This window comes from Callithrix jacchus, chromosome 1 (genome assembly GCF_049354715.1).
Source record: "Callithrix jacchus isolate 240 chromosome 1, calJac240_pri, whole genome shotgun sequence".
Taxonomy (NCBI): domain Eukaryota; kingdom Metazoa; phylum Chordata; class Mammalia; order Primates; family Cebidae; genus Callithrix; species Callithrix jacchus.
Window position 1 is genome coordinate 68,191,974 of NC_133502.1, and position 26,021 is coordinate 68,217,994.

At 39.9% G+C, this 26,021-nt stretch overlaps 1 long non-coding RNA gene across 1 annotated transcript in view; it reads left to right on the forward strand.

Moving 5' to 3' along the window:
• LOC144581261 (uncharacterized) overlaps positions 1-25,699 on the forward strand; it is a 52,509-nt gene extending 26,810 nt beyond the window's left edge. The window contains exons 2-3 of the long non-coding RNA XR_013531841.1: positions 13,677-13,827; positions 18,920-25,699. This is a non-coding gene — a long non-coding RNA (uncharacterized LOC144581261). The remainder of the gene's footprint in view (positions 1-13,676; positions 13,828-18,919) is intronic.
• Positions 25,700-26,021: the final 322 nt, after the last annotated feature.

A 26,021-nucleotide genomic window follows, 5' to 3' on the forward strand; every position in this document is an offset into this window, starting at 1 on the left:
AGCCTTTCTCTCTCTATTTATGTTGAATCTATCCTATTGGTTCTGTTTTTCTAAAGAACCCTTGCTAAGAGACCAGTTTTAATTAGCATAGTAACTGTCTATTAGCTTCATTCTAAAGCCACTTTGATGGCAGATTGCACCCTTTTCTCTCCAGCTGGCCGCCTCCCTTACTTGAGAGTGAATGTAGAAAGCAAAATTGGAAAATTGTGTAAGTGAATATGTGACTTATACTGTTACAAATGATTGCTATAGTTTTAGGCCATTAATTTTAGAAAATAAGACAAAAAAGTTCAAAGAACAAATTTCCTCTCGTGTCTTGGATTCATGGCTTCCCTCCTACTGTGTCTCTGGGCTTACTTAAGTTGTTGGCCGCTTTTGTCATTTTTCCAGAGCTTGTTATTTACTGGCTTTCTGACTGTCGTTGGATGAAGCTGGGATCTGTGTGAAAAAATGAATTTACTATCCCTATTGCTATCACTAAACTTTTTTGAATATTTATTTCAGCTTCTTTGAGAAGAATTTCACAATGAACTTATTTGAATTTTATCTTCCTTGCATTTTTAGCCTATCTTTGCTGAAGAAACATGTTCAACGACGAACCCAAATGTTGAAGTAAGTAATGAGTGCTTACATTGACGGTTTGCTCTTCAGAATGGAGACCTATTCAGAAAAATCTATATCAAAACTTTGAAGAGAAACAACTCAGAATCTATACTCTCTCCTACAGGCGATCTTTCTTATCTTAATGTTCAATTATTCTATGTGTCTTTGGAAGTAATTTGTGATCAGATGCAGTGGTCAGTTTCACTTTACACAGCGCTTTTGGTCAGAAATGATTTATAGTGGGTGGCTGCATCTTGTACTTACATATCCATCTTTCCTTTTCTAACCGAGCTGGAATTTATCTGCAAGAGTCTCTACTAGAGGGATGTTAAAGGTAATAACTGCTCTTATGTGTTATTTGGTAATTTTTGTTTAAGGAAAAATCCCCCTATGCCTGGGATAATATGCAGCTCCTCTGATAATTATGAAATAAATATCCCTTCAAGTTTCCAAACCCCAATCTTGATACAATTCCTCTTAATTTGGGCTAAGCTTCTCTGTGTTCTCCATGTTCCCAGATATAGTTAGTGGCTGTGGTGAAAGGATAGATCATTATATAATTATAATCGCTTACATTCATTTTGTGTTTGTTTTGTAGAGTATTGCAGAAGGTTTTTTTATAAACATTTTCTTTAATTTCCACAACCATCATGAAAGAAAGGTATGAACATTCCTCATTATAAAAATGAAACTGGTTCAAGAGGAGCCCCAGTTACATGGATAAGGAAGAGCAAAGCTGAATTTCAAGCCACGTCTCTCTGGCTCCATGGCAGAGCCATCTGCTATGCCATGTTGTTTCTCTGCTCTTTTCCAAGATGGTGACGCAACTCTTCCCAATTCTGCATTATCCTCTGACCATGACTTGCCCTGGCTGCCAGATTACAGCCCCAGGGCTATATCTGCAATAACCGCATTCTTTGGATACTTCAGTCCATTTGGCTGAGCTCTCCCTGGCCAGCCATTGCTACTGGGCCCCTTGCTACAAGTTTTTGCTTAGTTTTTCTTTACACCTCACTTTGCTGGCCCCCAAGTTGCCCTCCCATCCCAGCATGTCTTGCTTTTGAATTTATTTACATTGGGAAAGAGCCAAGAGTTGAACCAGCCTGAGAGCTGAATTTTGGAAAGAAACTGAATTAAATATTTTAAAATCAAAGAACATATTCTCAATTTTCTATCCACTTAAGGTACTGAAGGATTTTTAAATCTTTTAAGGAAAAAAAAGCTCAGGTCACAGCTTTGCTTGATTTGTTTTGAATGAAATTGCTCAGTTGCTCCTGCTTTTTTTGTTTTGGGCTATCTGATATTGAAAAATATATCCTGGAAACTGAGTTCTGTGCTCAAATTTGAAAAAGAGAGAGAGTGCAGAAGAGCAAGTATTTGTAAAAGTTGGGAAAAATGGGGGCAGCAGCGGTTACTTCTGTTATCCTTATTGTTGCAATGCTGGAATTTTGGGTTCTTTGGTCAGTTGTATTATCATCAGAACCTGGTAAAGCAAAACCTACCACCAACCCCAATAGTCCTAGTAATTTACCCTGGGTCCTACCCACATGAGCATTCTTCTAAATGTAAGAAGAAATTCAAAGGTCAAGTCAACTGGCCAGGTTGGAATCCTGATTCCCAAATACTTAGAAAAATCTCTTCCCTCCTCAATACATCAAGGTGTGAGATTTTGAACCCCTTCCTCCAAGAGTTTAAGAAATCATCTCATTCACTAGGTTTGAACTGAATCCCTTGATATGATTAATATCTACCCTCAGTATCTCCAGTAACAGGTGCCAACGTGATAAATTAGATCTCCGGATACTAATCACATATGAGCCTGGAGGCATAAAATGATGGAACCAGCATCTTTGCAGGCCATCCTAGCTAGTGTGGCAGAGAGAAACACGCTTGATATTTGAAGCCAGAGGAACTTGTGAGTCCAGCAGGAACCTCTTTCTTAGTGTGAGTGATTTTTAGATCAGTCAAAAAACAGGGGGGGGGGGGGAAATACTTGTTTCACAGGGTTGTTATATTTATTGGATGGGAATTATGAGTATTAAAATACTTTGTAAAATGTAAAGTACTCTACAGGTGTTTGCTATTTCTGCTATTCTTGTTTTAATTATAGTTACCTTGTTAAAGACCAGGGAATTATTTTATTCAAAAGGTTCCAACAAGCGAGGAAGGGGAGTCTCATTTAAACTTGTGATCTCATGAAGCTAATTATGAATAATTCTGGATAGAGAAGTTGGGGAGTCAGTGTGTCAAGAAGCGCAAAGCTCTGAATGCTTAGGAATTTCACTCTTAGCCTCTTGGATGGACTTTCAAAGGAAACCTCAGGCCTCAGTTCAGATAGGATCAACAAATCTTTTTTTTTTTTTTTTAATTTTCTATTGTATTTTAGGTTTTGGGGTACATGAGCAGAGCATGCAAGACAGTTGCGTAGGTACACACATGGCAGTGTGCTTTGGTCAACAAATCTTTACTGAATTTCCTGTTCCATGTGCTGTATTAGGTGCTGGGATTCTGAGTTAAATGAGACATCATTCCTGCCTTTTAGAAGATAACAGGCTAAGAGAGGAGCCAACAAAACGTATTATTCTGACGCACCATGGTGGTCTTAGCAGGCAGGTGCATTCATAGTGCTCACCAGCTGTCTTTAGATCTCCAAATCCAACAGGGATTTTTCAGTCCTTAACTCATAGGAGTACTTCGCTGATTTTGAACCTTGATTCTCCTTTCTTGTTGTAAGTTGAGGATTCATCCGTTTTTGTCTCTTTCATGACTTCTATTACGCTGTCTTACCCTTAATTAAACATTGGTGATTCCAAAGCTTTCAGTCTTGGTCTTTTTTCTTTTCACTGAACGTTCTCTCCCTGGTCTGTCTCATCTGCTCTCCTGGTTTTAGCTATGACCATATACTATGATTCCTTATCTGTATATCGCTATGTGTAAACTCTCCAATGAGCAATAGATTTCCATGTCTAGCTCTCTGTTGTACTCTTTTGGATTTTCTTCAGGCTCAACTTGTTCCATACTAAGTCTCTTCACTATAACTTGAGACTTGAGTTACTTTCTAGATTTTCAGCATTTTGTTAGCTTCCCATATTGGTAGTCTCACCATTTCATGATAGATTAAAAACAGTTTTTCTAGGCTATTTGCAAGAATGTGATTCAGGTACTTCCAGTCAGATATACATCAGTGTAAGACTTGGATAGAGACGTAACATAAGGAGGCAGCTGTGGGAATACTGACCATCTGGCAAGTGATGGTGGAGGAGTCTGGTTTTTTCTGGGGCTCCTGTGGCAGAGGTTTTGGCATCCAGTCCCATGTGTGTTCAGGGACAAATGGCTGGTGGCAATGGTGGCCAATCTTTCCTGTGATTGAGTATTGCTCATGGATGGTTTCAAGATATGTACCACTTAGATAAATTTCTTTGGTTTCTCTAGAAATTCTGCAAGCTAGCCATATCCTTTAATAAATTGCTTTCTGTTTAAACCAGAGAGTATTGTCTGCAACTACCAATACTGATTGCCAAGGGCCTCAAATGAAAACCTTAGATGTTGTTACTCAGTAGAGTTATACATACATTTGTATTTATGTGTGTGTGTGTGTTTATGTACATGTTATAAGCATTACTTTTTTGGATAGATTATTTTTTAGAGCAGTTTTAGATTCACAGCAAAATTGAGTGGAAAGTACAGAGAGTTTCTGTATTCCCTGCCGCCACACATACATAACCTTCCCCATTATCAACACCCTTCACAAGACTGGTAGATTTGTTATGATTGATGAATATACAATGACATACCTAACATCCATAGTTTGCATTATAATTTACTTTTAGAGTTTTATACTGAATGGTTTTGGCAAATGTACAATTATATGTATCTACTATTATAGTATCATACAGAGTAAGTTTGCTGCTCTAAAAATCCTCCATGCTCCACCTCTCTCTCTCTCTTTCCTTCTAAACCCCTGGCAATCACTCATCATTTTACCCCTCTATAGTTTTACCTTTTCCAAAATGTCATAGAGTTGGAATCACATAGTATGTAGTTTTTCAGATTTGCTTCTTCCACTTAGTAATAAGCATTTAAGTGTCCTCCATATCTTTTCATGGCTTAATAGTTCATTTCTTCTTAGCACCAAATAGTATTTCATCATATGGATGTATCATAGTTTATTTACCCACTCACCTACTGAAAGACATTTTGATTGTTTTCAAGTTTTGACCATTATCAATAAAGCTTCTATAAACATCAATGTGAAGATTCTTGGGTGGAAAAAAATTTCTATCTCATCTACATAAGTATCAAGGAGCATGATTGATGGATTATGTGCATTCATTTAGTAAAAACTTGCCAAGCTTTCTTCCAAAGTAGCTGTACCATTTTGGATTCTCCTCAGAATTAGAATGAATGAATGAGAGTTCTTGTTGCTCATTCTTGCCAGCAGTTGGCATTGTCAGTGTTTTGGATGTTGGCCATTCCAATAGGTATGTATTGGTATCTCATTGTTTTATTTGAAATTCCCAAAGGACATATAATGTTCAGCATCTTTTAAAATGCATATTTGCTTAAACATATTTCTTTTGAAATCATAAATTTGAAATTCTGTTTTGGCTTATGTGTAGCAGCTCACCAGTGACCTCAGGCCTCAGGAAGAGTCATTTTGAAGTGTTGGTGATCATTCTTGTTATATAGGAAATACCTCTGCATGCTTTCACCTTGACCCACTTCAAAGGAGGGAGTTTGCAAAGCTTATTGGTCTATTAGCAAAACTAATTTCCCCTCTCTTTTTCTGAACAATGAACACCTAGTATAATAGAGATGTTATTAAGATAAAATGGGATAATGATGTGTAGGTGTTTGGAAAATATAAAATATTTTACAAATGAAAAAATTTACAGGATTGATTTTCTGCTTTGGCTTCTCATTGACTCATTCACCTAGTTTATGGGAATTTTAGGGTAAAATGCTCATATAATTAATGGGAAGATTTATTTCATTTCCCAAACTTGTCTATAAACACCATATCATTTCCTTCTGTAGTAAAATGTATTTTCTGGCTACTGAATAATGTTCTTGATAATGATGTGGATGTATTATTTAAACACAATTTATTACTCTTTCCAAGGGCTTTCAGGTAATAATATCTTTTATAGGAACTTCCTTTCACATTAAAGATCTTCTAAAACTTGAAATTGGGTTTAAAAATGTGTCCTATTTTCATAGAGAAAAAAAATAATGTCAATCACATTTTTAATTGTCTCCAAAACCTTAAGGTGCTATTTTAAATGTCTTTTTTTGGTCTAAATATTATGCTTTTAATTTTGGAAAGAGGTTTTCTTTTCCTTGGAGAACTAAAAAATTATATTTTAGAATAAAATTTCTAAGAAAGTAACTAGAATAGAAATGCTGGGTTATAAATTTTTTGTTGAACATTTATTATGCACACTGTGAAAGGAAGCAATAATTACAATACTGTTTCCAGTATTGTAATACGGCCAAACTCTTATGTGCAATAGCATTAATTCTTTCAAGGCTTAACACTAGTCAGACTTCCGATTAATGTTTAGATAAGCTAACGAATGTTGATGGGGACTAGCTGGATAATTAAACACTGTATGACATAGCTTACAACTCTAGCTTCTGCAAATTTTAGAGATATTCATTCATCAGCATTTGACTATAACCAGGATTACAGAAGTCTAAAATGTTTCTAGACTTCCTACTTTGGGACAACACTGTACCTTTGGTAGTTGTGTGTTAAGCCCTAGGGTGAAAACTTTCCATCTTAGAGCAAGATAGTTTTAAGCTGGTTGTTTGCTTAAGACTCATGACTCATTCTGAGGGCTTCAGGGAAACTAAGTTTTTCTTCATTTCAGTGGAAGGCATCAGAAAGTGGAACTGAGGAACTCAAGTTGAACATGTTGAAGAGGCTTTTTAAAAACAATTCATTTTTACGGTTTTGAAAAATCTTACACCTAATAATTGCTAAATCAGCACATATGAAGATTCTATACTTAGGATTGCAAAGCAGTCACTTGACATTTAGTGATGGGAAGGGGCATCCAAGGGTTATGCCACTAGTGAAAGAATAAATGACATTAGAGGGAAGGAAGTTAGAGGCAGATATGGAATTTATGTGGCTCTGCACTGGGCAGCTGAATGCTATGGAAAATAGAGGAGAATAAATTAACTGGGAAAATGTTGGCAATGACCAATCTATATTAATGGAATTTAGCAAACCAAAGAAACATTCATGCAAGTTAATTTAAATCTCCTTTAAATATGTGTGCAACTTGATATACCTGAGCTCAGCATCTTCTCCGCCTTCCCTGTCCCTTAACCAGCTTTTCCTCTTGAGTCTTTTTTCAGCTAGTGGCTCCTGTGCTCTTGAGGTGTCTCAACCCAAGATCTGGAAATCATCTGAAGTTCCACCTTCTTGGGTGGCCTCACATTTGGCACAAAGTCTTAATCAGTGTTACCTCCTAAGTATTTCTCAAATCCATACCTTTCTCTGAATCCATCAGCTTCATTAAATCACTAGAAATGTTCCTGGCTTATCTCTTGTCACTCCTCTCTCTCGCCTAGAAAACATCTACTTGATTTTCAAAACTTGCTCCAAAGATTGCCTTTTTCCCATTAAGACTGACTCCAGTTCCTTATTGTTCAGGTAAAACAGTGATTCTCAGCCTTGGCTGCACTTTGGAATAACCTAGGGTGTTAAAAAAAAGAAACCTGATCCACCCCCGGATATTCTGATTCAGTGGGTCTGGAGTGGCCCATCATGGGATTGCTAAAAACTCCCCAGGTGATTCTAAGGTGCAGTCAAGTCTTGAAAACCATAACATTAAAATAATCTCCTCCTTGTTTTGCCTCCTCTTCTGTATCATATAACATTATTCTGAAGCCTGGTTTAACATCAGTGTCACTGAGGTGCTTTACAAAACACAGATTATTGGGGTTGTGGTGGGCCAGCTTTAAGGTGATCCTTGTCAAGTCTAACTTTTGGTGTCCGCACGCTTGTAAACCCCCTCTTTCAGTTTGGGTGGGGTCTGTGACTTGCTTCTAATCAGTGGAATGTGGCAACAGTGATGATGATTGTGTCAGATTACGTAAGACTCCTAGCGAGTAGACTTGTTCTTCCCTTTGCTGGCTTTGAAGAAGAAATTGCCCATGCTGTGAGAAGGCAATGAAGAGAAAGGGAGGAACTGTGAGCAACCTTTGGGAGCTGTAAGTGGCAGTGCTTAGGAGCTGACCAGGGCAAAGGAGTAGATTCTGCTAACAACCCCAGTGAGCTTGGAAGATTTATTGCCTGTTGTACCACCAGAGGAGAACTGAGCCCTGGTTGACATCTTGGTAGCAGCTTACGGAGGACCCACATAAGCTGTGCCCAGCATCCTAAGCCACAGAAATAGTGAGATAATAAATATGTGTTGTTTTAAGCTGCTAAGTTTGTGTCAAGTTTTATTGCAGCATAGAAAACTAATATATAATAGGAGACCTGGAATGGTGGCTCTCACCTGTAATCCCAGCACTCTGGGAGGCTGAAGTGGGTAGATTGTTAGAGGCCAAGAGTTTGAGACCAGCCTGGGCAAGATGGCAACCCTCTCTCTACAAAAAATACAAAAATTAGCTGGGTGAGTTGGCTTGCACCTGTAGTTCCAGTTACTTTGGAGGACATGATGGGAGGATTGCTTGAACATGGGAGGTCAAGGCTTCAATGAGCTGTATTGTGCCACTGCACTCAGCCCGGTGACAGAGCAAGACCCGGTCTCAAAAACAAAAAAAACAAAACTAATGTACCTGTTAACATATTTCTTTATATTTATAATCTATCCTACTTAAGGCCTCATTTTAAGGTGAAAAGATGCAGACTACTTCCCTGGTCAAGTATCTGTATGCTTCTGGAATGAACTAAGAGCTGTCATCCTGAAATCCATTCAGGTTAACCTCAGGACCCCCAATCCAGCTCTTCCATTCCCAAAGCCTTTGTGTAAGATGAATGTGCTGGTAATGAGAGCAAAGGCCAAACCCATGTTGTTTTTGGGGGCTTCTGATCTTACTGGTGATGCTTGGAGGGAACCTCATGTAGAAGGAAATGCCAAGGTGTACTGTCAAATAGGTGGTTCCTAGGACTTGCAGGGGTGGTTACTGAAATGAGAGGGCTGACTGGCCTGGTTAGTGAAACCAGTTCTGGCAAAGAATCACCATTCATCTTTTTTCTGCTGTGAAATCTTCCTATTGAGGTTTGAAAGCTAAGGGCCAGGTAATAATATTGAGACACCTCTTTTTGGGCTTTCTCCTTTGGGATGTTTCCTTTGGAACAGGTTCTAGGGTCCCTGTTTATCTAACCTAGCAATGGAATAGGTGATTTGCAAAGTAAAGACTATTGTCAGCCATATTTAGACAAAGGTTTGATGGGCATGTTGGGGAGGAAGTGGAGGAAGTGGCAGGAATCTACACTGGGCAAGAGATTGGATAATACAACTTTCAAGGTCTTTTTCAATCTAAGATATTTGATTCTAGGAGGTGCACTACTCCTAAAATAATTTAGTAAGAAATAAATTAGGATCTAGGTAAATCAGATGGTCATTAGTACTACTCTGCTGATAAATGTCCACTTGCCTCTCCTAGTCCAATAACATCTATAAGTTAGCAGGATATTATCAGACTTTCTAAATCAAATCCCTATTAGAGTTCCTTTTATCATTATTTTAGATTTTAAAAATGCATATTATTTAAAAATGAGATACTATTTTGGCTTCAAAGAAACATATTTCTGGTAATTTACCTTTGGTTTTATAGGCCACTTTACACATTAGCATTCAATTCACTATTTTTAATAGTAAACTCTCTAGTAATTATCCTACTTTGAATTTTACATTTAAAAGGAGATCAATTTTCTTTCTGAAATACAGTAAGGAATAAAATATCTTGTTAATTGGGTTTCTTTCATTGTATTAGAGATATTGAACATTCCTTGGAATGCCTAAAGAAGAGTCACAGAGTATTTTTCTTATCATTTTTTGATAAATTTTCTTATCATTTTCCTTATATTTGTCTTGATAGTAGTAATCCTTTAGTACTAGTGAATCATTGATTTATTGCTAAATATTGAGTGGATTTTTTTTAAATCACATCACTTCTATACAAAATGAGAGGTTTTTCACCTCCTGACACCAAATACATGATGTCTTTTCCAACAACACTTTTCTAATTCTTTGAAACCAACTTGGCATCAACCGTTCCGTTCCGTTCCGTTCCGTTCCGTTCCGTTCCATTCCATTCCATTCCATTCTCCATTCCATTCCATTTTGCATTCCATTCCATTCCACTCCTACACTATCTATCTGTAGATAAGGTTGGATCCCACAAAGTAAAGGGCTCAATCCCACAAGACTGCCCCATTTCAGATGCCAATTTCAAGTCCCAGGCTAACTGTATTTCTGACTGACAGGTTATAAATTGGGGATTCTCACAACCCTCAGGTTTGATAATCTGCTTAAATGGCTCACAACTTAAGAAGGCACTTGACTTACATTTAATGGGTGAGTTGTAAAGGATACAGGTGCATTGCCTAATGAAGAAGTATATAGAGTGAGGTCCAGAAGGGTCCCAAGCACAGAAGCTTCTGCTCTTGTGGAGTTGGAATGCACCATTTCCCAGCATCTCTGTGTGTTTACCAACCCAGAGGCTCTCAGAACTCTATGACTTAGGGCTTTTCATGGCAGGTTCATTACTTAGGTATGATTGGTTTTATCATTGGCCATTGGTGATTTATCCAACCTTCAGCCTCTCTCTCCTTCCTGGAGGTTGGGGTTAGGTGGACCTAAAGGTTTCAAGCTTCTAATTAAGGGTTGCTCTCTCTAGAGACTGCCTTAATCCTGAAGATATCCAGGGGCTCACCCTACCAAGAGTCCCCTCATTAGAATAAAAGATGTCCCTATAAAATCTCTTATCACTCAGGATATTCAAGGGTTTTAGGAGCTCTGTGCCAGAAACCTAGGACAAAGACTGAATATCTAACTATGATATCACAAGTGTACATAGTGGGTCCACACTCAACTAAGTGAAAAATAAAACGAATTCAATACACAAGAATCTTCAGTCCAGTTGAGGATAAAAGATCTACACCCATGAGACAACCAAGGGGACAATTTTGTGGAGCACAAATAACAAGCTCAAGGAAGTAGGAGATGAAAGCAGGCTGAAGATTCAAGGAACAAGCACTCTGGAGGAAGAGCCACTTCAGCTTGGCCATCAGGGGTTGTAGGAGGTGAATGGGAAAAGGAGCGGAAGGCAGATGCTGTGTGTAGGGGTAGAAACACGATGAGGAAAGAAAAAGAGCTCAATGGCATTTGTGTTAGCTTCCTACAGCTTCCAAAACAAAGTACCACAAACTGGGTGACTTAAAGCAACTGAAATGTGTTCTCTCACAGTTCTAGAGGACAGATGCTCAAAATCAAGGTGTGGGCAGTACCATGTTCTCTTTGATGGCCCTGGGGAAAACTGCTTTGTGCCTCGCTCCTAGCTGCTGATGTTCCTTGGCTTGTGAGCACATCCCTCCAGTTTCTGCCTCTGTCACCACGTGACATTCTCCCTGTGTCTCTTCACATTGTCTCCCTCTGTGTATGTGTGTCTGTGTCTTCTCCTTATAAGGACTCCCACCAGTCAGGCTGGTGCAGGGCCCATTCTACTCTAGTATGACCTTATCTTAACTTAAATCTGAAATATATCCACAAAGCCCCTATTTCCAATTAACGGGTCACATATATAGTTTTTGGGGAGTACGACTTTGCTGTGTCTCTTTGGGAGTCATAACTCAACCCATAGCCCCGCTTACGGGGGTTAGTTAGGAAGCATTGAACCTGAATACCCTGAATGCTGCACTGAGGGCTTCAGCTGTGGGCATTATGAGCCCAGGAAGAGGTCTGAATGTGTGTGCCTGTTGCAGAGGAGGGCAACAGGCTTAGACATAAAGGGATACTAACTTGCTAGCTGACAGTTGGGGAAACTGGAAAGACAAATGGTTTCAGGAGGGTAGGACAGATAATTAGAGTTGGAAGGGACCTAATAAATAAGGTATTTGAACCTCATTTTGTGGACAAGGAACTATTTAGGGGACAGTGTGAGGGATGATGGAGCCTGGATTGCTGTGGCCTGGTGCTGCCTGGTTCCTGCCTCCACAGCTCTCTTTCTGCCTCTCCAGAAGCCACTCAACACGTGTGTCAGCTGTATTCTCAGCCACCGGGGACTGATTCTAGGAGATCTAGCTACATACTGAGGAATTCGGCATCAAGTGCCCTTCTAACCTCATGTCATAGCCCTAACAATTTGGCCCCTGCCCTGTCTGGGGTCCCAAATCCTCTGTGTGCTTGCTTGTACCCGAGTCCATGTCCTTGACACTGGGCCTCTGTCTTTTTGTCAGGACCTGCTCTGACTCATGAGTCCCACAGCCTACTGGAAGGCTGCTGAATGGCAGCTTTCTGCCTGCACACCTGGACGGCCAGGTTCCTCCTTCCCCTGATCCTGGAACTGAAGTCTGTTGCTCCATCCTCTAGATGCAGACTGTCTGCAGCCTTTTGTTTTTTGGGTACTTCTTGCTGAATCCTCTGGATAGAACGTGCAGGACCTTTGTTTCCCTGCTGCCTGATTTGTTGTAGAAGGTGGTGATGTTCTAGATGCCAGCCCTTCCTGGTTTTCCCTCCTCGTCCAGTTAATCAGAGTGGGACTAACTGTCAAGAAGGTATGGGGAAAGCCTGGAGTCCTATCTGACGCTGGGGTGAGGAGAATCATAATTAACCATTTCAATGCACTTAGAGGAGCAAGATATATAATAGTATATAACTCTATAAACTCACAGAGTTCATATTGGAAAAGTGATATATACTTCTATATGTAGAGAATACTTTGGGAATTCTACAAACTGGTCACAGTAGTTGCCTCTGGAAAGAGGAACTGGGGGCCTTTGTGGCAGGAGTGAGAGCTGAGACTTAATTTTGATTACATTTAACTTAAGCAATATTTAATTGCTTTCATTTTTTTTCTTTCTGAGACAGAGTCTTGCTCTGTCACCAGGCTGGAGTGCAGTGGTGCAGTGTTGGCTCACTGCAGCCTCCACCTGCTAGGTTCCAGCGATTCTCTTGCCTCAGCCTCCCAAGTAGCTGGAACTACAGGTTTGCATCACCACGCCCAGCTAATTTTTGTATTTTTAGTAGAGAGGGGGTTTCACCATGTTGGCCAGGATGGTCTCAATCTCTTGACCTTGTGATCTGCCCACTTCAGCCTCCCAAAGTGCTGGGATTACAGGTATGAGCCACCACGCCCGACCTCTATTTTGTTTTTATTATTTGTTTATAGAGACAGAGTCTTGCTTTGTCACCCAGGCTGGAGTACAGTGGTGTAATGATAGCTCACTGCAGCCTCAAATTCCTGGGCCCAAGCAATCGTTTCACCTCAGCCTCCAGAGTAGCTAGGACTATAGGCACCACCATGACTACCACACCTATATTCTTCTTTTTTTGTTTGTTTTTTTGAGATGGGATCTGGTTATGTTGCCTGGGCTGGTCTCAGAACTGCTGGCTTCAAGCAATTCTCCCACCTCAGCCTCCTAAAGCTCTAGGATTACACTTGAGAGCCACCTTCCTGGCCGAATTGCCTCCATTTTAAAACTCTGTATATGTATCATCTATTCTATAAATAACTTTAAAAAAAAGCAAAAAATACATTTGAGGCATTTTACTAGGTAAATCAACCTTGTGGTGACTTTTTAAAAAATTTGCAATATTGTCATTAGAGAGTAAATGTATTTGTTCTCTAGATTTCAGTGTCTTTTTATTGCATTTTCTAGATTAAGCAACTCTGTGTGTAAAAGAACCAGTCTTATGTGATAGCAAATAGAAATACGTAGTTGGCCTGGGTGTTTGAATGCTGATGCTCTATTTGTGGATGTCCTTTCTGATGTCCATGTTGCTTTGGGCATTTAACAGTAAACACATATTTTTCTCCTTGGTATATAGTTTAAAGTTACATTCTATTTCTTATGGAGTGAAAGATAAGACTAATTATACTGCCTGTAGGACCGAGAAAGAAGGATGACCTTGTCCCATATGCTGAAGGACCTGGAATCTAGAGAACAACTTGACACATCTATTTCCAGCCAGAGCAGCAGTGACTGGCAGGACGACAAGGAGGAGGCGGGTCTATAAGGAAGACGTCTGGTTGGCAGCGGTGAGTGGGAAACGTTCACGTGGCCACTTGCACGGGGCCCTGCATGGAAACCTGGCCGAGAGGAGAAATGGGGACTGAATTACGTCTGCCGTGGGTGTGTGATGGAGACTGCTATTCTTATTATGCCTTTAGTATTACCTTTATCTCCAGGCAAGTACATTCAAAGAGACAAGAATGAATAATTATGGGAACCAGATGGGACATTCTTGTCATTTTAGCAGTGTTTTCCAGAACATTGTTACCAAATCCCCAAATAAGACAATATTGCAAAAATATAATTCTTGGTCTTTATAATTTTTGGGTGGCTTGAACAATGGAAGTACTTGGAATTGGCAAATAATGGGTTAAAATTAGGCATAACATTTACTTCGTTTTTAATTACTTCAATACAAAGAAGTTTAGAGTTCATTTGAGCTGAGTACCCTGTCCTTGCAGTTTGGCTATCCATGGGTATCCCGGGGCTCTTTAGGGAAGAGCCCCTAGCAAATGGGAGAGAGGCTCACCACCCAAGAATGAGTCAATTAAACTCAACATGCTTACGAAACACGCCATAAGCTAGAAATTGGGGAAGATAAATAAAGCATTGTTTTTAGTCTCTGCTGGAAAAGATAGACATTTAAAAAATGTACAGGTCCATAATCCCTGACTCACATTTCTGAAATCCAAAAACCTCACAAAATTGAATTCTTGTTTCCACAACTTTTCTGGCAGCAAAACTTGAACTGATGTGAGACTATTTCTATATATCCTTTATTTGTCCCACTTAGTGTGGATCTTCATATGTTTTGCTTAAGAAAGATTAACGGGGTGTTGCCCCAGATCCCACTGTGGAAGTTACGTAATATTGTTGATTATGCACCAGATTGCTTTCCTGAAATTCCCACGATTCAGAATTCTAAAACATACCTGGTGCCAAGGGTTGGGATTAGTGTCTTTGGACCTGTAGTTCTTCAAAACTTCTTCCTCTGGAGAAGACCCTACTTTGAGGGCACCTGATATCTTCTGAGATGAGGACGTAGGCTATATTGTCTCTGCTTGCTACAAAGAACTTCAGTAAGTAGCAGCCTCAACCTGGCTTTCTCTAGAACTAAGGTCTTCTTTTTTTTCCAGTTAGAATCCTACAATTTCCTTGGGCTTTTCTGAATAATTTTCTTTCTTCACTGAAAGTAACGTGTTGCCAAAGGCTTATCCCCTTTTCTTATTAGAGATTAATACCTTCTAAGTTTCTCCTTATAGATTTTGTTTAATCCTGGTATAATTTTCTTTCCAGAGTTTTAATTAGTCTGTGTCCTACTTAAGCTGTGGAGGACTCCATTTGAAATATTAGGTATGGTGGCACTCAGTAGGTTCTGCCCCCAACCCAGGGAGGTTCCTTCAGGTAAAATAGCTTTCTGCAGTCTTAATAGAAAGTTTCGAAATAACGTTCATTTCATTTCTTCTCTCCTCCTGGTCTTTTCCCTGTAGATTAACACTGTCTTGTTTAAAGTGTTTTTTGGAACAGGTGCTAAATTCTCTTTCTTTGGGAATACAAGAGCAAGCTCACATGAGAATGTCCCTGGATAGCCAGTTCTTTCACATGAGTAGAACAGTGGCTTGAGGTGGCCATCATTCCTGTGAACTTTTAGGAGGCTGAAATTGTGTGCATAGAAAGATTCCCCTTTAGGGCTTCTCTGGCATTTGAGATGCAAATTCCTCACTGGACCAGGTGGGGGCCTTTTCCAGGGGCTTGAGGAGACTGCAAATGCAGTGTTGAGTTCCAGATACTTCTTGTAAGGGGAACCCTTTCCTGGTTCAGAGGACCCAGAACCCAGGGAGGGACTAGCCTGGGTGACTCCCCCTACAGGAATTGAAGAGAAGAGCAGGAAGGTTTTAGGTGTCTAAAGAATCATCTGACAAAGCAGAACCAGGATTAAAAACAGCAAATAAATTTGTAATAGTTTTAGTTAACGTCGTCTGTTTCCCACCCACATCAGTTAGAAGAAAAGCTGGTTAAAAGACAATAAAAAGCTAGTGTGATTATTTTTAGGGAGAGCAAGTGAGAATTCCTTTTATTATCTGGAAACTTCCCCTCCCTTCCATTTAAAAATTTTGCTCCAAAATACAGTTTTTCGTAGAAAATTTAGAAAATACTGCTCAGTCATAGCAGAAAAGAAAAAGTCCTCTTATCGTGCTGCAAGGAGATAATCACTTGTATCATTTTGGCATACACCCTTACTTTTTTTATGCCTGTTTTTAAAGTGCCCTGGCATTTACACGCTTAACATTTATTTCTTTTTCTTATTTCCTTCCTTACCAAACTTGTTCAGAACAGAGTCTCTCTTTGCAGAATTAGAAAATGGTGAGTTTTACCCTGAGCTTATCCTGAGAAATGTTTAGGTTAAGAAGTTTCAAGGTGGTAGGAAAAAGAATCCCCAATAACTTTAAATTTAATACTCTTTGCTGCTGTGATCACTCACCAGAAACAGCAAGGAAAACCCTGGAAATGTACATGCAGCAGGGAGTCATCATAGGACATGTAGACTAAATTGTAGCTAGAGCAATGAAGGTGCTGGGCACAGAGTAAAATAGGCTTTGAAGAACCTCAGAGTAAAGCACTGTTCACACCCACTAAGGAAGTACACTGGGGGCTGCACTCCCATGGGAGGCAGAAACCAATTATTGCCTACTTTAGGGTCTAGTCAGATCTTTTCTGAGTATGAGCACCCCAGTCTTGTGAGTCTCAGAGGGGTGCTAATTAAAGACGTCAAATGACTGAGTAGTATAGTTGTTCATAGCAGCTGATACAAGGGCAAGGGCAGTTCTCACCTAGAAGTAAGGTACTTTAAAAAGTTTTTTTTAGCAAATTCACTGCTTAGGTAAAATTGCAAATATGAAACTATAGAGAGACAACCTGGCAGTCCCCTCTCATTTATTTTGCATCTCAGATAACCCTTGAGCACATGGTGATAAAGGGGATGCTGGGCCTTTTACTCCCTGTCTCTTGTAGAGGATATGTGAAATGAAAAGCTAACATGAGGGCATTTGAGAAACTTTCAGGGGAAAAGTAAGTGCTGACTTAGTGGGTCAAAAAGCATAGCCAGCTTTATGTTATGACTTCTTCCCCGCTCGAAATTTACCTAGGATATGTTGGAGACATGTATATAGATACACACAGACAAATATATATATATATATATACACACACACACACATGCATACACATCTACCCACCCACACATAAATAAGTTGTAAATATAAATATGTAAAAATTATAAGTAAATTAAAAATAGAAAAATACTTATAAATACATAAATTATATGTTTTATATGTAAATACATATGAAAGATATAAAAATTTAAAACTGCTATCTTCTTCCATCAAGCCATCTATCTGGCCTGAAGCCTTTGGAAATGCCCCCTCTGAAGATCTGGAAGGGAATTAATCTGTACGGGGTTACAAAGTCAGTCAGTGTCGTTCCCTAAACCTGCCCACAATTTTACATGCATTTCTTGCCATATTGGTTGCCAAAGGTGTTTCTTAAAAAAGAAATGCTTTCACCCAGCAAATTTCCTTGCACAGATCTCAGTTACATTGTGTTGTCTCAAACTGCCCTGGTGAGTTAAATGTGTTGTCACCAAAAATAATTTTTAGTTTCTTTGGAGATTGGATATTTCAGATGCTCATTGAATAGATACCTGGGATGTGTTTACTTCATTATTAGAATGAGAGTGAATCACCTCAGATTCTCATCTTTCAAGGTGAAGGCTCTCAACTAATAATTTCCCCCCGAGTTAGTAGATAAAAGCTAAAATTTTAGAAAAAAATCTTAAAATTGAAGTAATTTTTAGCCTTTCCAACTAAGAGTCTGCAATTATAAATAAATCAATTGTTAGTCTTGCAAAGGTGGTGGTTAATTCTGTATGGAAACATCTTCTGGCAATTCATTTGCTTCTGATATTCTCTGAGGATTCCCATGGATTCTGATCACAGTCTTGTGTTTATTTACCTTCTTTACAAAATACAGTCAAGGGCTGAGCAATTAGGATTTTAATTTTATGCAACATGATTGCTCTCCTTCACTTAAAAAATTGAAGAAACGCCTGTGCAGAAGAGAAATATGATTAACCTTTTCTTTATTAGGCATCTATAGCATGCATCAAACTACTCATATAATATCATGGAATGAATTGTTTTTATCATTATGCACTGCAAATTTTTTCATAATTTTACTGATGGTCGTTTGCATACAGCAGGTACTCAGTGTCTTACAAACTGACTATAATACATATTAATATATATTGCTTTTTGATCTTATACCTTTACAGTAATCTTTCATTTAAAAATTATTAACAGCTCAACTGAGCTCTAGTTATATCCATGAGATGTAATTCACATACCATACAATTCAGCATTTAAAGTGCTCATTTTACTGGTTTTTAGTATATTCACAGTTGTGAGACCATCATTGCTATCGATTTGGGGACCATTTTCATCATCTAGTACTCATTAGCAGTCACTCCTTATTTCCATCTCTTGCTCCTAAGCCCTAGACAACCACTGACACACTTTCTGTCTCTATAGACTTGCCTATTCTGGACATTTCATATAAATAGACTCATACAATATATAGTCATTTGTGAATCTAATGTATGATGATCTGAGTTGGAACAATTTCATACTGAACCAAAGAACCCAATGATCGCCCCAGTCCCTGGAAAAATTACCTTCCATGAATCCAGTCCCTGGTGCCAAAAAGGTTGGGGACCACTGCTATAGAGGACTGTATAAGGATAATGATAATAATAGTCACTATGTATAAGCTAAACACCTCATACAAACATATACATCATCTACTATGTTCATCCAACCCTGATCACTGAGAAGATTGCATTTCAAAGATGTTAATAAACCTAAGGGTACTAGCAGTGGTGAAGCTTGCTTCAAATCTGGCCATAATGGTCTCTAAAGAATGAGTTCCCTCTATGACCACACTGTCTCCCTTCCTTACTACTCCAATGATGCCTGTTTTAAGAAGGTAAATGATGTTATCCAATTTGTAGAACTATTTGAAGCTGATGGATACAAACATAAAAGTTTGATTTTTTTTCTCCAGTGCCTCTTTCACCTCTGCTTGGTTCAGTCTTCTTTCTGCATCCATAAATGATGTTTTGGGCAGCACCGTAGCCTTCGGATCACTCTCAGTTATTCAGTGAATGCATCCTGCGGGAAGCAGCTTCTGGAATGACCCTCATGTTGGAGAGGCCCATATGGCAAGGAAGTCAGGGTAACCTCCGGCCAGCAGGAAGAGAGATACTCAGTCTAAGAGCTCACAAGGAATGGAATTCTGCCAACAACCACATGAATGAACTAGGAAGTGGATTCTTCCCAGTGGAGCCCTGAGATGACTGTAACCCCAGCCAGCATCTTGATTGCAGCCTGAAGCAGAACACCCAGCTAAGTTGTACCCAGATTCCTGATCCAAGAAAACTGAAAGTAAATGTGTGTTGTTTTAACTCACTACGTGTTATACAAAGAGAAAACTGTGTTAGTTCATTCTTGTATTGCTGCAAAGAAATGCCTGAGGCTGGGTAATTTATTTTTATTTTATTTTTGAATTTTCCTTTCTTTTTTTTTTTTTTTTTTGAGTTGGAGTCTCACTCTCTCACTCTGTTACCCAGTCTGGAGTGCAGTGGCACAATCTTGGCTCACTGCAACCTCCACCTTCCGGTTCAAGCAATTCTCCTGCCTTAGCCTCCTAAGTAGTTGGGACTACAGGTGCCTGCTACCATGCCCGGCTAATTTTTGTATTTTTATTAAAGACAGGGTTTCACCATATTGACCAGGCTGGTCTTGAACTCCTGACCTTTTGATCTGCCCTCCTCAGCCTCCCAAAGTGCTGGGATTACAGGTGTGAGCCACCATGCCCAGCCTCGGCTGGGTAATTTATAACAAAGAAAAATTTATTTTCCATTATGGCTCTGGAGGCTGTACAGGAAGTGTGGTGCTGGTATCTGCTCCTGATGAGGATCTCAGGAGGCTTCTAATTACGGTGGAAGGAAAAGGGGAACAAGTACGTCACATAGTGAGAGAGGGAGCCAGAGAGAGAAAGGAGCGGTCCCAGACTTGTAAACAACCAGGTCTTTCTAGAACTAACATCGAGAACTCACTTCTCCGCAAGATGGCACTAAATCATTTATGAGAGATCCACCTCTATGATTCAGTCATCTCCCACCAGGCCCCACCTCCAACACTGGGAATCACATTTCAACATAAGATTTGGAAGGGACAAACATTCCAACCTATATCAATAACTAATGTACTGACCCAGCTTAAAATTTCAACTGGGCATTCAATTTAATGATGATTTTCTATCGTCCTCCCTTCCCCTTTCTGGCTGTGGTCAGGAGACTTGCAGAGCCTTCCCTTTCTTTTCTTACTTCATCTGTGCTTTTGGGTTTCTGTCTCCCCTGGTAGGAGCTGTAGAGGGATATGGAAAGACACACTGTTTCCTACTTGACTGGCATCTTCATCATCTTTCTGCTGTTAATTTGTTTCTCTGGCTTTGAGTAAATATCTACTGGACAAGCATTCACCTCTTTTAGGACATACGTGTGGGTGGGTTCTTTGCAGAACCTTTTGGAGCTTGCTCGCAGTTTCCTGCTCTGATTCCCCTACAGAGTCTCCAGCCCAGGTAATCCACTCTGCAGGTTCTTAGAGCTGGGATCTCCTTGCCAGCAGGATCTTGCATGGTCACCTGAAAGCGGGCTCAAGTCCAGCTACCTTCAGTTGTGTCCTTTTTCTGGTGTTCCTCTGCCACCAGCTGTCTCTGCTCTGCTGTTCCTCCCAGTTCCAGTGGCTGGAGTGAACAAATAAAACACAGGACACCCAGCTGAATTTGCACTAGATCTTAGGCAAAGAGCCAAGAAGGGATTGATACCTAGTTAAACTTGAATTTCAGATAAACAATGAATATTTTTTTAGTATAAGTAAGGTCATGTATCATATATTTTATCTGGCAACCCTTTCCCCATGCTCTTGCATTTTTCTCAAATAGACACACAGAGAGATCAGCAAGGCCACTGCCTAATGAGAGAATAAAACGCTAGTATTCCTTCTAGAGGCCAAGTAGAATGATTCTCTTGGCCAGTTCCTTGCTTGACTTGAGATAGAGATCCAGGGGAAGGGAAGGGAAAAACCCATTTCAAATGCTGCATTTCTGTTGACTTGTATCCTCCAGTGATTTCTTTGATTCTCAGGCTTGTATTTATAGACTAAGAGAGGAATAGGCAGTGAACTTTGAGGGTGTTCTCTGGTGGGTGTCTGGCTCTAATTGTGTATTATGTGTTGTTTTCGTGATCTCAGCTTGAAGTAGCTGGCTCCAAATCCTGGGAATTAGGAAAAACTCTCTTCCACATCTTGTACATACTACAACACAGCTGCCTCAAGGCAATCCCAGACTTTCTCTTCTAAAGTTGTGATTGAACTTGCTTTTGTTATTATAAGTTTTCTCTTGTATTTCAACAGTATGTGGTTTTGGAATTTGTCAGTTTCCACATGGTGAAATAAGTCACCTTGTTTAGCTTCCCTCCCTTTTTCTTGTTTAAATATTTTAAAACAGGTTTCTTGCTGCCTGTTTGAGAGTTTGAATTTTCATTCAGACATCTGTTCTTGAGTTAGTGAGACTGTTAAGCTCTGATGTACCTGGAGTTCTCTATGGCATCGTCCCGTACCTCTTCCTAAAGTCCCTGAATGTCCTGCAGATGCTCTTTGCCCACAGTGTTGCTAAGCACTACCCAGATTCCCCAAGAGCACCTGGGATTTGCTTTCCAGGCTGCTGACAGCTCACAGCTTTAGTCACTTCTAAGGGAATCGCCCTGAGGTAAAGGAAGCTGCTTCACCCCTGGGGACAGCCTACACTTTATACCTAATCACTGGGGAAAGCTGAGGAGCAGGTGACACAAAGGCCTGACCACTTCTGACCTATTTAGGACAATCTCACATCAACTTCAAGGGACCTCCCTGAGGTCAGTCCGTGTCAGTTGTTTCAATTGTATTGCTGAATTCTGAACGCTTTCTTCGTTGTTGTTGTTGTTGTTAACAATATCAAAAGCTAAAATGTCCTTCAGAACTAGCTTGGAAAACACAACAGGATTAAAACCCAAATGTTTCTATTTCAAATGTTTTTTTCCTGTTTTTTTTTTTTTCCTCAAAACTATCTTGAAAACATGACATGCATTTCAACATGGTTAAATTTCACATTTTCTGTTAAAAATAGTGTTTTCGACCAGATTTTTACTCAAAAGTTGCTTGAAACTTCATTTCTTTTTTATCCCAGCAGGCATTCTGTACTTTTCTGTTAAGAATTTCTTTTATTAGATTCTCCCTAAAAATTAGCTTGGAAACATGATTTCATCACAACACATTTAAATCCCTTAGTTTTCAGTGGAATTTGAATGCACTTTGATGAAAATAATTTTTACAAGCTGGATTTGAGGGAAAAAAATCTAGTATAAAACAACTTTTTAACAGAAAAGTGTTCAATTTAAGAATATTGTGATGATAATTTTTCCAAGGTAGTCAGAGATTTCTTATCAGTATTATGAGATTGTTTTTCTTGCCTGCTCTTGATAATAATTTACAAATAGATTTTATATATATGAATAAATTCAGTTCAGCATGTTTTGTATGTATTGATGTCTAATATTATTTGTGGCCTTACACCTGTCAAAAGGCTGTCTGTCCTTTGGTGAAACTCTGACAATCTTGCCATCTTGTTCTCACTCTTACCTAGTCCTCCTCATACCCTTAAAAAACATCCTCTGCAGAATGTAGATGATGTGGTGATATCATCCTCTGATTTAAATTCTTACCCAGTTTTACGTCATCCAGAAACTGGGTTTGACCTGGTACTCTGCAGGGCTCTTGGGTCACACATCATCCTTTGCAGACACACAGGCAGCCACACAGCTGTGGAGGTTGGGGGCCTGGAGACCCCCCACATTCAGACTGATAGTTTCTGGAGTATCTAATTCCAGAGTTTCTAATATATTTCCTCTATAAAAAGAATTCCAGGGATCTTTAAAAAGGCTCCTCTTTCTGTGAAATGAGTTGCAATTTTTTTCCTGTTTGAATTGCTGTATATACAGTACTGCAGGACAGTTGTGCCTCCTGATATTTTATGAACTCTAAGGACTTACACATTTGTAAGGGTTGAGATTAGTGAGGGGAACGTGGAGATGGATCAGATATTGTCATTACTTCTTGCTACCACACGGTGTCACTGTGAACAATCAGTCATTTTGACAGATACTGCCTGCCTGCCCCTGGCTCAGGTCTGTATAAACCACTGAGAATCTTTGAAGGACAGACTTCAGTGGTGGATAACCCAAGGTCTCTTTGTCATCTCTAGTCAAGGGTATCACACACTTGAGTTCTTAAGGACACAGCCTTTGACATTCAGTTCTTTCTGGCCTATCTGACGTCATCTTCCAAGGCACCGGAAGCCCGATGAGCACTGTTAACAAACTGACACTGGGGTTTGCTACTTGCAAAACAATTCCTATGTCTCTTTGCCAATTTATGTTATTAGGAATTGGACTACAAAGAGTCTCATTGCATTAACTTTCTTGAAGGTTAGGATTATCTACACTTCCTACCTTTAACAGGGTAGGAACCCCAACACCTTCCCCAAAAGCCTTGTCTTCCATGGTGATTTTCTTCTCATGGTAATTAAGATGAGTTTCTGTCATTCCTTGCTAGGTAAGAGAATGAATTTTCATCCTCCTCCAGTCCTGGTTTCAGTCATTAGCAGAACATATTCCAAGTGATCTTGGTCACTTCCTTTGAGAAGTTACTATCTGGCAAAAGAGAAAAAGATATAAGCCATCATTATTTCATATTTTGATAAGTATAACACTTTATAGCTTACTATTTTTCCCTTGTCTTTAAGTGGGACGTTGGTCAATCCCTCCTCACTGGGCAGGGACTCCCTGTGGGAATTTCAGCAACTGCGGACAAGGTTATATGGACAGAACTCTGATCTCTCCCTGGGACAGGGAGGTACAGCTGATCTTTCTGTGGTTCAGTTGACTCAGCCTTTCCAGCCTGGTGGCTCTGAAGAGTCCAAACAGTCTGGGCAAGAAAGGGGTCCCCTCAATATAGCACACCTTCTCTACCAAGAGCAGCCAGATGCTTCTTCAAGAAGATTTCTGATCCTGTCCCTGCTGACTGGTGAGACCTGCCAACAGGGGTCTCCAAACACCTCCTACAGAAGGGTACACACTGACAACAGGTCACCAGCCACCTGAGGTGGAACTGCCAGAGGAAGGAGCAGGCTGCCATTTTTGCTACTTCACAGTCTTCACTGGTGATACCTTCAGGTGAGGGGAAAAACCAAGGCAACTAGGATCTGGAGTGATCCCCCAGGAAACTGCAGCAGCCCTGTGAAAGAGTGGCCTGACTATGAAAAGAAAAACAAATAAATGGAAAGCAACAGCAGCATCAACAAAAAAGACCCCACAAAAACCCCTTTTTGTTTTGAGATGGAGTTTTGCTCTTGTTGCCCAGGCTGGAGTGCAGTGGTGTGATCTCAGCTTATTGCAACCTCTGCCTTCTGGGTTCAAGTGATTTTCCTGCCTCCACCTCCTGAGTAGCTGGGATCACAGGCATGTACCGCTATGCCTGGCCAATTTTGTATTTTTAACAGAGACAGGTTTTCTCCATGTTGGTCAGGTGATCTGCTCTGATCTCCATGTTGGTCAGGCAATCACCGAACTCAGGTGATCTGCTCTCCTCGGCCTCCCAAAGTGCAGGGATTACAGGTGTGAGCCACCACACACAGCCTAAAAACCCATTTAAAGGTCAGTAGCCTTAAAAATCAAAAGTAGATTAAGTCCACAAATATGAGAAAGAATCAATGCAAAAAGACTGAAAACTCAAAAACCCAGAGGTCCCCTTCTCTTCCAAATGACTGCAGCAACTCCCCAGGAAGGGCACAGAACTGGGCAGAGGCTGAGATGCTGGAATTGACAGAAGTAGGCTTTGTAGAGTGGCTAAAAATCAATTTCAGTGAGCTACAGGAGCATGTTGTAACCCAGTGCAAAGAAGCTAAGATTCATGATAGAACAATACAGAAGCTGATAACCAGAATTGCCAGTTTAGGGAGAAGTGTAACTGACCTGATGGAGCTGAAAAACACAACGTGAGAAAAATCACAAGGCAATCACAGGTATCAATAGCAGAATAGACCAAGTGGAGGAAAGAATTTCAGAGCTTGAAGACTATCTTTCTGAAATACAACAGGCAGTTAAGAATAGAGAGAGAAAAAAGTGAAAAGAAATGAACAAAACCTCTGAGAAATATGAAACTATGTTAAAAGACTGAACCTATGACTGATTGGGGTACCTGAAAGAGATGGGGAGAATGGAACCAAGTTGGAAAACATACTTCAGGATACCGCCCAGGAGAACTTCCCCAACCTAGCAAGACAGGCCAACATTCAAATTTAAGAAACTCAGAGAACCCCAGTAAGATACCCCATGAGAAGATTAAACCCCAAGACATATAATATCAGATTTTCCAAGGTTGAAATGAAAGAAAAAAATGTTAAGGATAATCAGAGAGAAAGTCCAGGTCACCTACAAAGGGAAACCCATTAGACTAACGAAGACTTCTCAGCAGCAACCCTACACGCCAGAAGATACTGGGGGTCAATATTCAACATTCTTAAATAAAATCATCTCCAACCCAGAATTTCATATCCAGCCAGACTAAACTTCATAAGTGAAGGAGAAATAAGATCCTTTTCAGAAAAGAAAATGCTGAGGGAATTCACCAGCACCAGGCCTGCTTTGAAAGAGCTTCTGAAGAAAGCACTACATATAAAAAAGAAAAACCATTACGAGCCACTACAAAAACACACTGAAATACACAGACCAGTGATACTATAAAGCAACCACATAAACAAGTTTGCAAAATAACCAGCTAGCATTATGATGACAGGATCAAATTCACACATAACAATATTAACTTTAATGTAAAAAGGCCAAGTGCTCCAATTAAAAGACACAGAATAACAAGCTGGAAAAAGTCAAGACCCATCAATATGCTATCATCAAGAGACCCATCTCCCATGCAAACAAACACAGGTTCAAATTAAAGGAATGGAGGAAAATTTACCAAGCAAGTGGAAAACAGCAAAAAGCATGTGTTGCAAT